The sequence below is a fragment of the Hemicordylus capensis genome, chromosome 5 (genome assembly GCF_027244095.1).
Source record: "Hemicordylus capensis ecotype Gifberg chromosome 5, rHemCap1.1.pri, whole genome shotgun sequence".
NCBI classification, from domain to species: domain Eukaryota; kingdom Metazoa; phylum Chordata; class Lepidosauria; order Squamata; family Cordylidae; genus Hemicordylus; species Hemicordylus capensis.
The window spans coordinates 62,742,782-62,756,765 of record NC_069661.1 but is presented as its reverse complement, the minus strand read 5'-3'; positions in this window follow the sequence as shown (position 1 = coordinate 62,756,765).

Sequence of the window (13,984 nt, the reverse complement as noted above, 5' to 3'; positions counted from 1 at the left end):
TGGTGAGCACCCTGCAGGACCTAGAAGGGATCCTAAAACCATCCCTGAAACCCGTAAACAAATAAGTAGCAGCAGCTTCGTCAGGGTACCCCAGCAACATTCGCCCAAGTACCACAAGCCTGATTGGGCTGGGCCCCCTTTCCCGCAGGGGGTGGAGGGGGTCCCCCTTTCTTGCTGCCACCCGGCTTAAACCTGTTCCCTGATCCTGGAGCCCAGGCCCTGGGACAAGTGAAACTCGGGTGCTTGGCACCACAGAGTCCACACACATGCTTAAACTTGTATGCTGGGCGCGCGCAGCGTCCACCATTGTTGAATTCCCAGCAAACCATGTGGGGTTGAACCCACTGCTGGCTTGCCCCTACAGCTGAAGAAGTACTATGAGGTTTGGAGAGTAGATGCCTGCTATCTGACCTATCCCCCTCCACAGGCCGGGACGGGGACATAATGACGAGCCAAAACTCCTGTAAGGGCGTGTCCCACAGGAGGGAAGGGTCTAACGTGGCGCACATTCTAAAACTTTCGTTGTAGCGTACCCATGCCGTGTCAGCAAAGTCAGATACAGCCCTATGGATGATGTCCATATATTTGAGAAGGGCTGGGCCCCTAAGCCAGCTGGGACTGCATGATGACACCCATATAGATAGTAAAACCCGAGAGCCAGTTGTTCCATGTCTTATCAACTGGCTTCCTCTTTGTAGCCTCGTGTTCTTTGCATGACTCTCCCTCTTTATGTTTCACCTCTGGTTCTCTGAAAAGCGGGCTAAAGGTGTCTACATATTCGCCCTTAATGATCTTTTCCTGAGTAGCTGGCAGCAAATGGTCCATGAGGGGAAGCCCTACTGCACCATAAGGGGCATGTTGTAGAGACGGCAAAATGCCCATAGGATAGTAGCCCGTGCCGCTAGTCGGCCAGCAGCTGCACCGACCACACCCGGTGGGCTTGCCACCTGCAACCCCAAGGATGGCCTCTGTCCCAACCACACCTGTTCAGCTGCCCCTTGAGAACTTGCGGAGACACTCGGGATCCCCGGCACGTAACCCATGCCCCAAGGGTGTGTATAAGGTGCCCAGCACGATCCCCCCCATCCACCCATAGCAGGTATCAGCCAGGGAAACACAGGCCACTGGCCGGTACCGCCAGGGGGTGTAGGTGCAGTGGGCTCACCCGGAAAGACAGGTATGGAGGGGCCCGCTGGGGCTGGGTCAGCAGGCAGCACAGGATCCGGAACTGGGTTACCAGGAGCAGCAAGTACAGGCAATCCAGGAGCAGGCACAGAATCAGGTGGATCAGCCAGGACAGCTGGATCAGCTGGGAGATCTCCGCGCTCCAGCACACGCAACCTGTCAGAAAGAGACCTCAATAACTGTGTCTTGACAGTCCCCCTGGTCCACCTGGGCACCTTCCTGGGCACCCAGGATGGCCCCGCCCCTTTGTCAGAAGGTATCACCTTGGCCTTCTCCAGGGCCTCCATTCTTTGAACCAGCCCGCATATTAACACCAGCTCCTCATTGTCCTCATCCGAAGAGGAGGGAGGGGGCACAGGCCGCTTAGGCTGCTTGATTGGCTTCCCCCCAGACTTCCCTTTTGCCTTCCTAGGCATTTTTTCTGGCAGTAGAAGCAGCAAAACCCCAAAAGTCAGCAAGGGAGAATGAACGTGGGTACACCCTAAGCCCCTCAACCACAACACCGAGCACTGAGGAGAGAATCCAGAAAACTAGCTGCTGCTGCCCATCAACAGAAGGCAGAACAAAGAACCCCAGAGAGCCACAGTGCAAAGACCAACCACCACCCAGCTACTGGCAGGCCCAACCAGGAGTGACATACGGGCCGCTGAGGCCCTCCGCTCGCCAACCGCAGCCCAACTATGGCCACCTCCCACCCTAAATCTCCGCAGTTGAAATGCCGTAGTCACGGCTGTGGGCTGGGGCCGGGCCCAAACCAGAGGCCAAAAACAAACACTGCCAGGAGCCGCCAGAAGAGATGCCACGATTCACGGCTGCGGGCCGGGACCAGGCCCAAACCAAAGGCCAAAGCTGCATGCAGGCCGCCAGGCAGAAGCCACCGATGCCCCCCGATGCCGCCGCCCCGCTCATTAGTCAGGGGAGAAACAGCCCCCGCTTGCCCAGGGCCGTGGAGGAGCACCAAATGGGAGCTCCTTCCACGCTGAATGCCCAGCGCGGATTGAGAGTTTGGGGCGGAGACAGGCTGATCAATGGTCCAAGCCACGCCCCTTACCTGATCCCAACCAATGAGGCTGCTTTTCTGGCCTCATGAAGGGTGGCTGGGACAAATCGCCCTCCCCTCTGCACGAGGCCAAGGGGAGGGGCATTCCCTCACACTTGATGTGTGAGCATTGCAAGATATTCCCTCAGGGGATGGAGCCGCTCCGGGAAGAGCATCTAGGTTCCCTCCCTGGCTTCCCCAAGATAGGGCTGAGAGAGATTCCTGCCTGCAACCTTGGAGAAGCCACTGCCAGTCTGTGAAGACAATACTGAGCTAGATAGACCAATGGTCTGACTTGGTATATGACAGCTTCCTATGTTCCTATGTTGCTATGTCAAAAACAAAAGAGGTTATCCTCTTTCCTCTTGGATAGGGCTTCCCAGTCTTGGGATTCCTGATGATGTTGTACTACAACTCCCATCATCCCCAGCTTATTGACTGGTATTGATGGGATCTGTAATAAAAGATTGGGAACCCTTCCTCTGGAACATCATGGAATGCTGAATCTAGAACCAGGATGAGAATTTATCTCAGTCTCTCAACACATTTCCCTTTGGAAGATTCAGCACTCCTTTGTACATTATTAAATGCATTATTAAGTAGTTCGAGTGCTGGACTAGGACCGGGGAGACCCGAGTTCAAATCCCCATTCAGCCATGAGACTTGCTGGGTGACTCTGGGCCAGTCACTTCTCTCTCAGCCTAACCTACTTCACAGGGTTGTTGTGAGGAGAAACTTAAGTATGTAGTACACCATTCTGGGCTCCTTGGAGGAAGAGCGGGATATAAAATGTAATCATCATCATCATCATCCCCCAGTGAGGCACTACCTTGGCGAGGTTGTGGGGCTTGCGTGCTCTGAGGAAGGTGAGAGCTATGCCAGAGGTCCAACCATACTAGACAGGTCTCACCAGAGGAGCCAGACAAAGAGTGCCTCTCCCATCAACAATATGGTGAGATGTAACTTTAATAAATCTATACCGGATCAGTCATCGCCTGCGCCAACAAGGACTGCGCCAGGTGCTGGAGTCCCTGGACATCTGGTGGCAAGTGGGCAACAGGACTCAGGATCTTCAGTTGAGCAACCAGGGCTGGAGACTGCAAGGTTACTGGAAGAAACATCGCATAACCGAAAAAAAATAAGAGAAATGCCAACAAGGGAATAATGATTTGCTATTACAAGTCTAGTCCAACTAGAAGAGGTTATTTCAAAAGAATGTACCAAATTTGGAAAGAGAAGCATCCAGATACAGAAATAACAAAACAAAGGCTAACAGACCAGAGAAGATTCATAATAAGAAATAAAGTATTCACAGAAGTTGAGCTGGAAGAACTGCAAAGAGCAACACAGGCTCAAGATATGGAAGAAGAATTACCACCAACTGAAGAAGTTGCTCAGGCGCAGATGGAGGAGGTGTTGGAAACAGAGGATGCCACTGTTGCTGAACGGTTTCAAAATCAAAACCAGGCAACCTCCCCTTTGCCTTCACCTCAAAAACCTGAATGCTATTTAACAGAAAAGCAACAAGAACTAAAGCAAAAAGTAACTGAGCACATGAACCAAACAACCACCAGGGTTCGACATCCAGCTCTAAAAACAGTTTCCAAAAAAGAACTTGCTCAGGCATTAAAAGATGTCAATGCTGCACTTGCAGAAATAACAACCAATAATTTGCAAGAAACAAATCAACAAAAGTGCAGCAACAATAACAACACAAGAGCTTGGATATAAGATCAATGGACCCGTAAAAAAAGAAAATAGTACATCACCTAAATGGAAGATTAGATTAGAAAATAAAATTGCCAGGCTTAGAATAGACACTAATAAATTGAAAGATATGAAAGACAAGAAGCTGAAGAATGAAAACACCAAACAGTATCTGATCCAAAAATACCACCTAGATTCAAGGAAAATTAGAGAAGTCCTGGAAATAATAACGCAGCAAATAACAGCAGTGTCAAAGAAGATTAGAGATATGAAGCCAGAATTACACAACACAGGCAGAACCTCCAATTCCAGTCGAATCAGAGACGTTTCTACCAAAGCATAGAAGGAGAAACTGCAAGAAATGTAGAAACACCAAATAAAGAAGAAACAGTGCAATTCTGTTGGAAATTATGGGACAATCCAATAGATTATAATAAAGAAGCAGGCTGGATGAAAGAGGTCAAAAAATCTAACCAACAAATGCAAGTTCTAATAATAACACCAGAATTAATAAGTGAAAGAGCAAAGAAAATTAAAAATTGGACTGCTCCAGGCGATGATGAACTGCATGGCTTTTGGCTTAAACACCTAACAAGCCTTCATAAACAACTATCAAAACAGTTCAATCACATTTTGCAAGGAAGTGATATTGAACAATGGCTAACAACTGGGAAAACTCATCTCATCATGAAAGACCCAGTAAAAGGTGCAGTTCCAAGTAATTATAGACCAATAACCTGCCTGCCAACCATGTTCAAATTATTAACTGGAATAATAGCAGATGAAGTGATGCAACACTTATTAACTAATAAGCAGCTTCCAGCTGAACAGAAAGGAAATTGCCCCAACACCAGAGGCACAGAAGACCAGCTGCTGATTGACAAAATGATTTTAGAAAATTTCAAGAGAAGAAAAACAAATCTAAGTGTTGCATGGATTGACTACAAGAAAGCCTTCGACTCATTGCCTCACACATGGATACTAAAATGATGAGAAACAACAGGTGTCCGCAAAAATGTTCAGATATTTATTTAAAAAGCAATGAGCATGTGGAATACACAGTTAACAATCAATGGCAAGACATTTGGACAGGTTAGCATTAGAAGAGGCATTTTCAAAGGAGACTCACTATCCCCTCTATTGTTTGTAATCGCCATGACCCCACTTTCACAAATACTAAACAAAACAGGCCTCGGATACCAAACATCTAAAACATCAAGTAAAATCAACCATCTGCTGTACATGGATGATCTGAAGTTGTATGGAAAGTCCCAGTCAGAAATTGAATCACTGCTAAACACTGTCCGTATATTCAGTAGTGATATAGCAATGGAGTTTGGACTAGACAAGTGTGCTGCATTAATAATGAACAGAGGAAAAATAATAAGAAGAAAAAGGAATAGAGCTGCCCAATGGAAGCAACATCAAGAACCTGGAAGAGAAAGAACATTACAAATACTTGGGCATTTTCCTGGCTGATAACATTGCACATGCTGAAGTTAAAAGAAAAATTGGAAGTGAATACATCAGGAGAGTTAGAAAAATCCTAAAGTCCAAACTCAGTGGTGGGAACACCATACACGCCATAAACACCTGGGCTATACCTGTTATTAGATACACTGCAGGAATAATAGACTGGACCCAGGCAGAGCTAGAGACGCTCGATCGTAAGACCAGGAAAATCATGACCATCAATCATGCTCTGCACCCCCACAGTGATGTCGATAGGCTATACCTCCCTCGCAGCTCAGGTGGAAGAGGAATGCTGCAAGTCCATCAAACAGTAGAGGAGGAGAAAAGAGGCCTTGAAGAATATATTAAGGACAGGGAAGAAGATGCACTTCAAATGGTCAATAACGCGAAACTATTGAACACCAATGAAACAAAGCAGGCCTAGAAGAAAGAACAAGTCAAGAACCGAGCAGAAAAATGGAGAAATAAGCCACTGCATGGTCAATATTTGCACAATATAAGTGGAAAATCAGACATCACCAAGACCCAGCAATGGCTTAAGAATGGCAACTTGATGAAAGAAACAGAGGGTTTAATACTGGCTGCGCAAGAACAGGCACTAAGAACAAATGCAATAAGAGCAAAAGTCGAAAAATCAACCACAAACAGCAAGTGCCGCCTTTGTAAATAAGCAGATGAAACAGTGGACCACCTAATCAGCTGTTGTAAAAAGATCGCACAGACTGACTACAAACAAAGGCATGACAAGGTAGCAGGGATGATACACTGGAACATCTGCAAAAAATACAAGCTACCTGTAGCCAAAATTGGTGGGACCATAAAAATGAAAAAGTGGTAGAAAATGAAGACGCAAAAATATGATGGGACTTCTGACTACAAACAGACAAACATCTGCCACACAATAACCAGATATAACTGTAGTTGAGAAGAAAGAAAAACAAGTTAAAATAATCGACTTAGCAATACCAGGGGATAGCAGAATAGAAGAAAAAGAAATAGAAAAAATCACCAAATACAAAGATCTACAAACTGAAATTGAAAGTCTGTGGCAGAAGAAGACCAAAATAATCCCAGTGGTAATTGGCGCCCTGGGTGCAGTTCCAAAAGACCTTGAAGAGCGCCTCAACACCATAGGGGTCACAGAAATCACCATCAGCCAATTACAAAAAGCAACTTTACTGGGAACAGCTTATATTCTGCGACGATATCTATAACAACAGCAACAACATTGACAATAAAATTCAGCCATCCCAGGTCCTTGGGAAGGACTCGATGTCTGGATAAAACAAACTAGTCAATAACACCTGTCTGACTGTGTAAATAAATAAATAAATAAATAAATAATAAATGCATACCATCAAAACTGCTTTAGTGTGTTAAGGGCTCCAAGCAACTGCTTTAAGGGGCTGCTACATAGTTTGGTCCCACCATGTGGAAAGACTCCATGCTAGCAACAGTGACGGATATCCTGCATTATCTGTGCCAAAAGGGTTTCATGTGTGTAATGGAGAAGGCTCAATTTTTGCCAATCCTTTCTTTCTACAGCCCTCTATGCCTCCCAAAAATATGTCCCTGATGCACACAAAATGTTTTTCGGGACACACATTATTCTTGATGTCAGCCAATAATCCCAGAAAAATGTAGTACTAGCATGGGGACTTTATTATTATTATAATTTTCCCTATTGAATCCCACTGAGAACTTTTTAACAATGTAGTAGTGCTATTTCACATGGTGGTGAGCCCCTTTTATCTGTTACAACAGCTGTGTGTATCCCCGGCTATATGGAAGAATTTTGTCTTGGCAGCAATTTAAATGAAATTAAAAAGAGACCGCAGGATTTGTTGCCTTCCTCTTGATTCATGTGGCTTCCTTCCCTTAGTTTGGCACATGTGGTACAACAAGATCTGGATACGGCAGGCTGACAATCTATTATATTAATTCTCCTGGGTGTACCTTAGAATGTGTATCCTGGCACCCAGCTGATTGGCTGAGCGGTGGAGGTGCCTGATTGGCTAAGGTGCACCCAGGCAAGCGATGGCAGCAGGCCGGGCCCTGGAGGCCAGAGGCAGCAGGGCTGGGCAAAATGGACCCACCAGCCAGAGCTGCTGGACGCAAGCCGCTGGACCCAGCAGTGCTGAGGCGGCGGAGAGGCCGTGCTACGGCCGTAGCAAGGAGACGCTGGCCCTGGGCTGGCCCGAGGAAGAGCCCATGGGAAGAGTGCAGAGAGAGTGGGAGGGGGGTCGCGAGAGGGAGCCAGTAGGGGGACACGTGACACTGGAAACACTTGGCAGGAGCTGGGCAAAAGGGAGCAGTTAAACAACAGTTGGCTGCTCACTGTATCTGCCACAGTACCTGCACAGTAGAGATGGAGACTGAGGGACTTGATGTAAAGATTGACAAAGAAAAAAGGACCATGGTAGAGTAACAGGTGGGGAGAGGGACTGAAGGGCTGGCTGGGGGGGGGGGGGGGACAAAGCTACAGAGAGCCAGACTGTAAGGAAAAACAATCACGACTTCCCCCTACCCCCAAAAAAGTACTGAGGGTGGGGGGGAAGGGGCCAACAGTAGCCACACTCAACACTCAACAGGGACTTCTACGGCAAACACTGGGGCAAGAGGTGGGGAGGATGGAAGGGGAGACACTGGGGCAAGAGGGAGGGGTGGAAGACAAGACAATGGGGCAAGAGGTAGGGGGGCAAAAGTACTGTGCCATTCCCCAGCAGCTGACCTGCCCACCAAAAAATAACCCCCCCCAAAAAAAACCAAATCCTGGGGGCTTTAAAGGACAACACTGGGGCAAGAGGTGGGGGGGATGGAAGGGGAGACACTGGGGCAAGAGGTGGGGGGGAGATACTGTGTCATTCCCCAGCAGCTGATCTGCCCACCAAAAAATAACACCCCCCCCAAAAAAAAACAAATCCTGGGGGCTTTAAAGGACAACAATGGGGCAAGAGGTGGGGGGATGGAAGGGGAGACACTGGGGCAAGAGAGAGAGGTGGAAGGCGAGACAATGGGGCAAGAGGTGGGGGGAAGTACTGTGTCATTCCCCAGCAGCTGACCTGCCCACCAAAAAATACCCCCCTCCAAAAAAACCCAAATCCTGGGGGCTTTAAATGACAACACTGGGGCAAGAGGTGGGGGGATGGAAGGGGAGACACTGGGGCAAGAGAGAGAGGTGGAAGGCAAGACAATGGGGCAAGAGGTGGGGGGAAGTACTGTGTCATTCCCCAGCAGCTTATTTGCCCACCAAAAAATACCCCCCCAAAAAAACCAAATCCTTGGGGCTTTAAAGGACAACACTGGGGCAAGAGGTGGGGGGAATGGAAGGTAAGACACTGGGGCAAGAGGGGGGAGTGGAAGGTGAAACAATGGGGCAAGAGAGAGGGGTGGAAGGTGAAACAATGGGGCAAGAGAGAGGGGGTGAAGGGGAGACAATGGGGCGGGGGGGGGAGTACTGTGTTATTCCCCAGCAGTTGACCTGCCGACCAAAAAATAAAACTCCAAAAAGTAAGTAAACTACTGCATAGATGCTCTGTGCGGGTTCAGCTTGTTCCTTCTTATTTTATGTTGAGATATTCTCAGATTCCTTCTCTAAACTTGTGGGTTTCTCTACTGCCTATCACAATAGGAGGAGGAATCTAGGAGATGCAATTTCTGAGGCTATTTAGAACAGATTCAGAAAGAAGGCCTAGATGATATTATTGCAAGATTGTATTCTTACATCCCTTTCTGATGAAAACTATAAAGCTACTTAGAGCAGCAATGGGACGGAATATTGGCAGCTCTAGAAATGATGCAATTCATCAAACAGAGCATCTTCGGAGGCAGAGAAAGAATGGAAGAGAATTACAATTAGGATGTACTGTTACAATTAGTATGATATGTGGAAAGGACAAGTAGGTAGAAAAGATGCACTGTGGAAGCATTAGTTGAACTACCTATAGTTCAACTAGTCTATGCTCTCAGTGGAGTTCCAGCTGTCTGAGGGCCAAACTAAGTATTACTTTCAGTGAGCGTGGAACTCTTTGCATTCTTCTTCTTCTTCTTCTTCTTCTTCTTCTTCTTCTTCTTCTTCTTCTTCTTCTTCTTCTTCTTCTTCTTCTTCTTCTTCTTCAACAGCCATGAAGGACCTTGATCCAGCCTAGGGCCATAGCGTGAGGGGTAACCCTTTACTTCTATGATGATTTCCTATTAATAATCCTTCCCAAAGCTGCTATTTGATCCTAAAGCTGCTGTGTGCAGAAAACAGCAGCTTTGGAGGTAAATAGCTGGTTCTGAGTGGGATTTCTTGAGTCAGGAAATAACATGAACAAAGGGTTATGCACACTCCTCCAATGCCCTGGTCCAAAGCTGGATCAAGGACCCACTTAGCTGCTTTAGGTAAAGAAAAGAACTTGGGGTATCTCAAGCATGGGAATCTACAAGCCATTAATGGACATGTCTAATGTGTTCTTCAGCATTACATTGATGGGGTTTTAACCATGTTCTTAGATTATGGCAGTGATTCCTTCAGGGTATTAATCCTCTTTATCAAAGTGCAGATGACCTTTTGAGCTTTTTGCCATTCCAAAATTTTGTTTCTCAAATCCATGTGTCTACTTACCCCTCTTCATTGGCTCTCTGTTACAGCTGATAGTCTGGCTAATTACCTTGATAAAGATCAAGTTAAGACTTTGTGAGGCAAGATGGTACAACCCTTGGCCTCTACATGTTTCAACACAAGCAAACATTGCTTAATGACCAAAGGTCTGGAGCAAGTGTTCTTTCTCCTTCTGCACTGCGGTATGGATGTGTACAGATCGACACGTGTGCAAGTTTATACATGTATACACACTGAATTGAACCAGGTTGTATTTGTTTTGGTGAGCTCTTTCCAAACTTTACCTAACATTCATAAGTTTTCTCCAAATTCTTTTCAGCTGTGATTCAGACTCAATTAATTTCCCTCACAGAAAGTGAGAAGAAAAGTATTTTTAAACGAAAAGTATTTTTAAACCATTTTACTTATTTTTCAACAGCTAATCGCTACAGCCTTATCAGAAGCATAATCATCTTTGCAATTTCTACATTCAAAACAATTCCCCCCCAAACAGTATTTTAACCCACACCAGAAAAGGAGGAACTAAAACCAATGACTTCATCTCACCCACTTTCATTTACTTATGGTTGCTTTGAACATATCATCCATGTACACACACACACACACACACACACACACACACACACTGGTCCCTCTCTAGTTTGATTATATTCCCAGAGACAACATAAGAATCAGGCTCTGAACCACAGGAATCTAGAGGAATTTCAGATTAATTAGATTAGGGATTTTAATTTTAGATTAAAATCCCTGTGAGGAGCAAGGGGATCGGGACTAGAAAAATCAAAAACTTCTGAGATTACAGTGAACAAAAGGAATATATTTTGAAGATATTTCTGTGGCTTCTGACCAACATGTTCAATAAACAGATCAATCTGTGTGAGACTGAACAGAGATATGGAATCAGATGCCATTACAATAGGGATACCACCCACTTCTATAAATCCTTATTATCTATGCTTGGTCCTGTTGTCCTAGTGCAAACCACATTGGGGGGATGAATACCAAACAAGCATATAAATTGAATCCATACAAAACTGAGAGCCTGTTTGCCCCACCTGTTGGTTGTCATTAATAAGTGATAACGTTGCCTCTCATTGATAGATATCATGGTTGTGTGCATCATTTCTGAATTAAATATGACCAGCAGGCCTCAAAATCTACTGCGGAGTGGTGGTGCATTTTTAGCTGGTTTCTGCTACTCTATGAAGTATCACTAGATTCAGGACTAAGCTGAAACTGTAACATAAAAGTGAAGAGAATTGTTCAATCCCCTGTTCTTTTGGTGAGTTTTTGAAATTTTTGTAAAAATTGTGAAATCTGGTTTGTTTCAAGCCAGAACTTTACAAAAAAAACCCCAGAAGATCCCTCTTGGGTCATCATTTTACCTCCATGTGGAGAAATCTGCCCTCATGAAAATAAGTAACAACATGCCCCTCCCGCTTTTATATTTCTAGAAAGCATCCGCCCCGCTTTTATATTTCTAGAAAGGATGGGCAGTTATGAAATATGGCACACATGAAGTCCACATTGGCAGGACTCCAATTTTTTTCAAAGCTATGGGTCAATCCACTGACTTTTGGTTATTTCCCCCCATTTAAAATAGCTAAAAATTGTGAAATCTGGCTTCTTTCAAGCCAGAACTTTACAAAAAACCCTGAAACTGAAGGACCTGCTTGGACTATAATTCCTCGCCCATGTGGGGGAGGATAAAGACATTCCTTTGATTTTATATTATATTTTTTCTTCTCCTTTGCAGGAACAGGCAGACCTTTTAAAAGGGGTTAAAAGGACTTCACACCTTTTAATCCTTTAATGGCTAGAAGGGAAAGTGAGAAATTCTTTCTAACCACAACAACAGAAACATAAAGTACTTAAGTTGGAATTCACATTTGAATAATGAATCTGAACCGACATCACCAGAGCCCATAGAATCCGAATCCAACATTGTCACATTCAAATTGGGTCGAATCCAAATCCAAATTTTGAACATGCACAGGTCTAGTAGCTGTAAGCATGGTTTTAATGGGAGGAAATCATAAATCAAATATAGTACTTTTTTTGAGAAAGTAATGGGTTTAATAGACAGCAAAGCTGATATAATATGCTTGGGATTTAGTAAGGATTTTGATCTCATGCTATCTATATAAAAATTTGGTTTGGAAAATATTTATGTGGAACCCATACTACAATGATTCTTGGCCTGTGTCAAGATTAGTGCTGCTCTAGCATAATATTGTGCTGATGTAAGGATGTAGTGCAGCAACACTGAGCAAAGGAACCTCTGTTCCCAGTGAGTTCTTGTGATAGTGGAAGATGTTGCATAATTTTGTTTATTTTTTAGAGAAGCTTTTCTGCTAGAGATGGTGCAACATTGCAGAGTACCACAGACCACTTAGAGCTTCACATTACACTAGCACAACCCTAGCCTGGACGAAAGCCAGAATCTTTTTGCATACACTTGTTCAAGTGTTGGAACTTGCACAATGTAACAGGGGAGTAATACGAGTTGACATCAGACTTGAGAGCAGTTTCTTGATCCTATACTTCAGATTGGTGAGATCGTGAAAGTTTGCTATCACCTGAGTATCCTGGCATTCTGCATGCCTCAGCCGAACTCCACGTTCTACCACTAGCTGTTTTCTGACATCTACATTTGGAGCTTCACCTGTTGGGAGAGACAATTAATCATTGTGACAATAGTCATCCATCCACTCCAGGAACTAGCATTAGCACTCTGTTTTTATTTTCTGTTTGTTCTCTTTGTTCCTTGGTTCATATCCAGCAAAGAAATGAGTGTTTGACCAGCAGTGGCCATGGGCAGAATGTTTCAGAAAAAAATTCTTATCTTTATAAGTAATTGTACAGGAAGCAAGAGCTTGATATTTATTACTAACTGAAACATAGGATAAGGAAACAATAAATAGACTAACAGTCTTGGCTGGCCAACGGCTGTAAATTAAAAAAAAATTGATTGACTAACAGTCGCTTATGCAATGAGAGGGAGAACCCCTCAGTTTGAATTCAGTACAGCAAGTAAGAAGCTAGAAGGAGGGAGGAGCTTTGTCTCCACCCCCAAACCCATTGACACAAACAAATACAGACAAGCATACCCCTTGACAAGACAAACAAGACAACACTTATACAGTAAATTCCAACACAGAGCAGAATGTTTGGTGTTCACCAGTAAGCATAGGGTTGCATATAGAATAGAGAACAGGTCTCCTGCATTGTTCCCTCTAACAGGGATTCCCAGATGTTGTTGACTACAACTCCCAGAATCCCCAGCTGCAATGGTTTTTGCTTGGGGGTTCTGGCAGTTGTAGTCAGAAACATCTAGGAATCCCTGTTAGAGGGAACACTGGTCTCTTGTACCTTTAACAGATGCACAGAAGAGGGAATTTCAGCAGGTGCCACTTATCATGCTGGGCAAAGACTAGCAGTACCTGCTTAAATTCCCTATTCTGTGCATTTTTTAAATTCTAGAACAGGAATTCTCAATGTTGGGTCCCCTGATGTTAGTAGACTTTACCTCCCAGAATCCCTAGCCCCAGTGGCCTATGGTTGGGGATAATGGGAGTTGAAGTCCAATAATATCTGGAGACCCAACATTGAGAATCCCTGATCTAGAAGACCTCTGCTCCTTTCCATATGGCAACCATAAGAAAGGTTGGCTATGCTTTCAAGTCTTTTCTTGGGCAGCTTAGGAGTGGAGAAATAGAATCATACCTAAGTATGCTCTCACTTTCCCTGGAAAGTCTTCATACCTGGCTTAGCTGTAGAGGTGTGCACAAACCATGGTTCGGTTACCGGTTTGTTGTGGTCACCATGCTGACCATGAAAATGGTGCCTGTGCCAAGTCTGAACCCCATCCAGGTTCAGACTTGGAATAATGAACAAACTGGAGTGGTAGACACAATTGCTTGCTTCTAAGTGTCCCTCCCAATCCACTTCTAAATTAACTCCTTGGTTTATGGGAG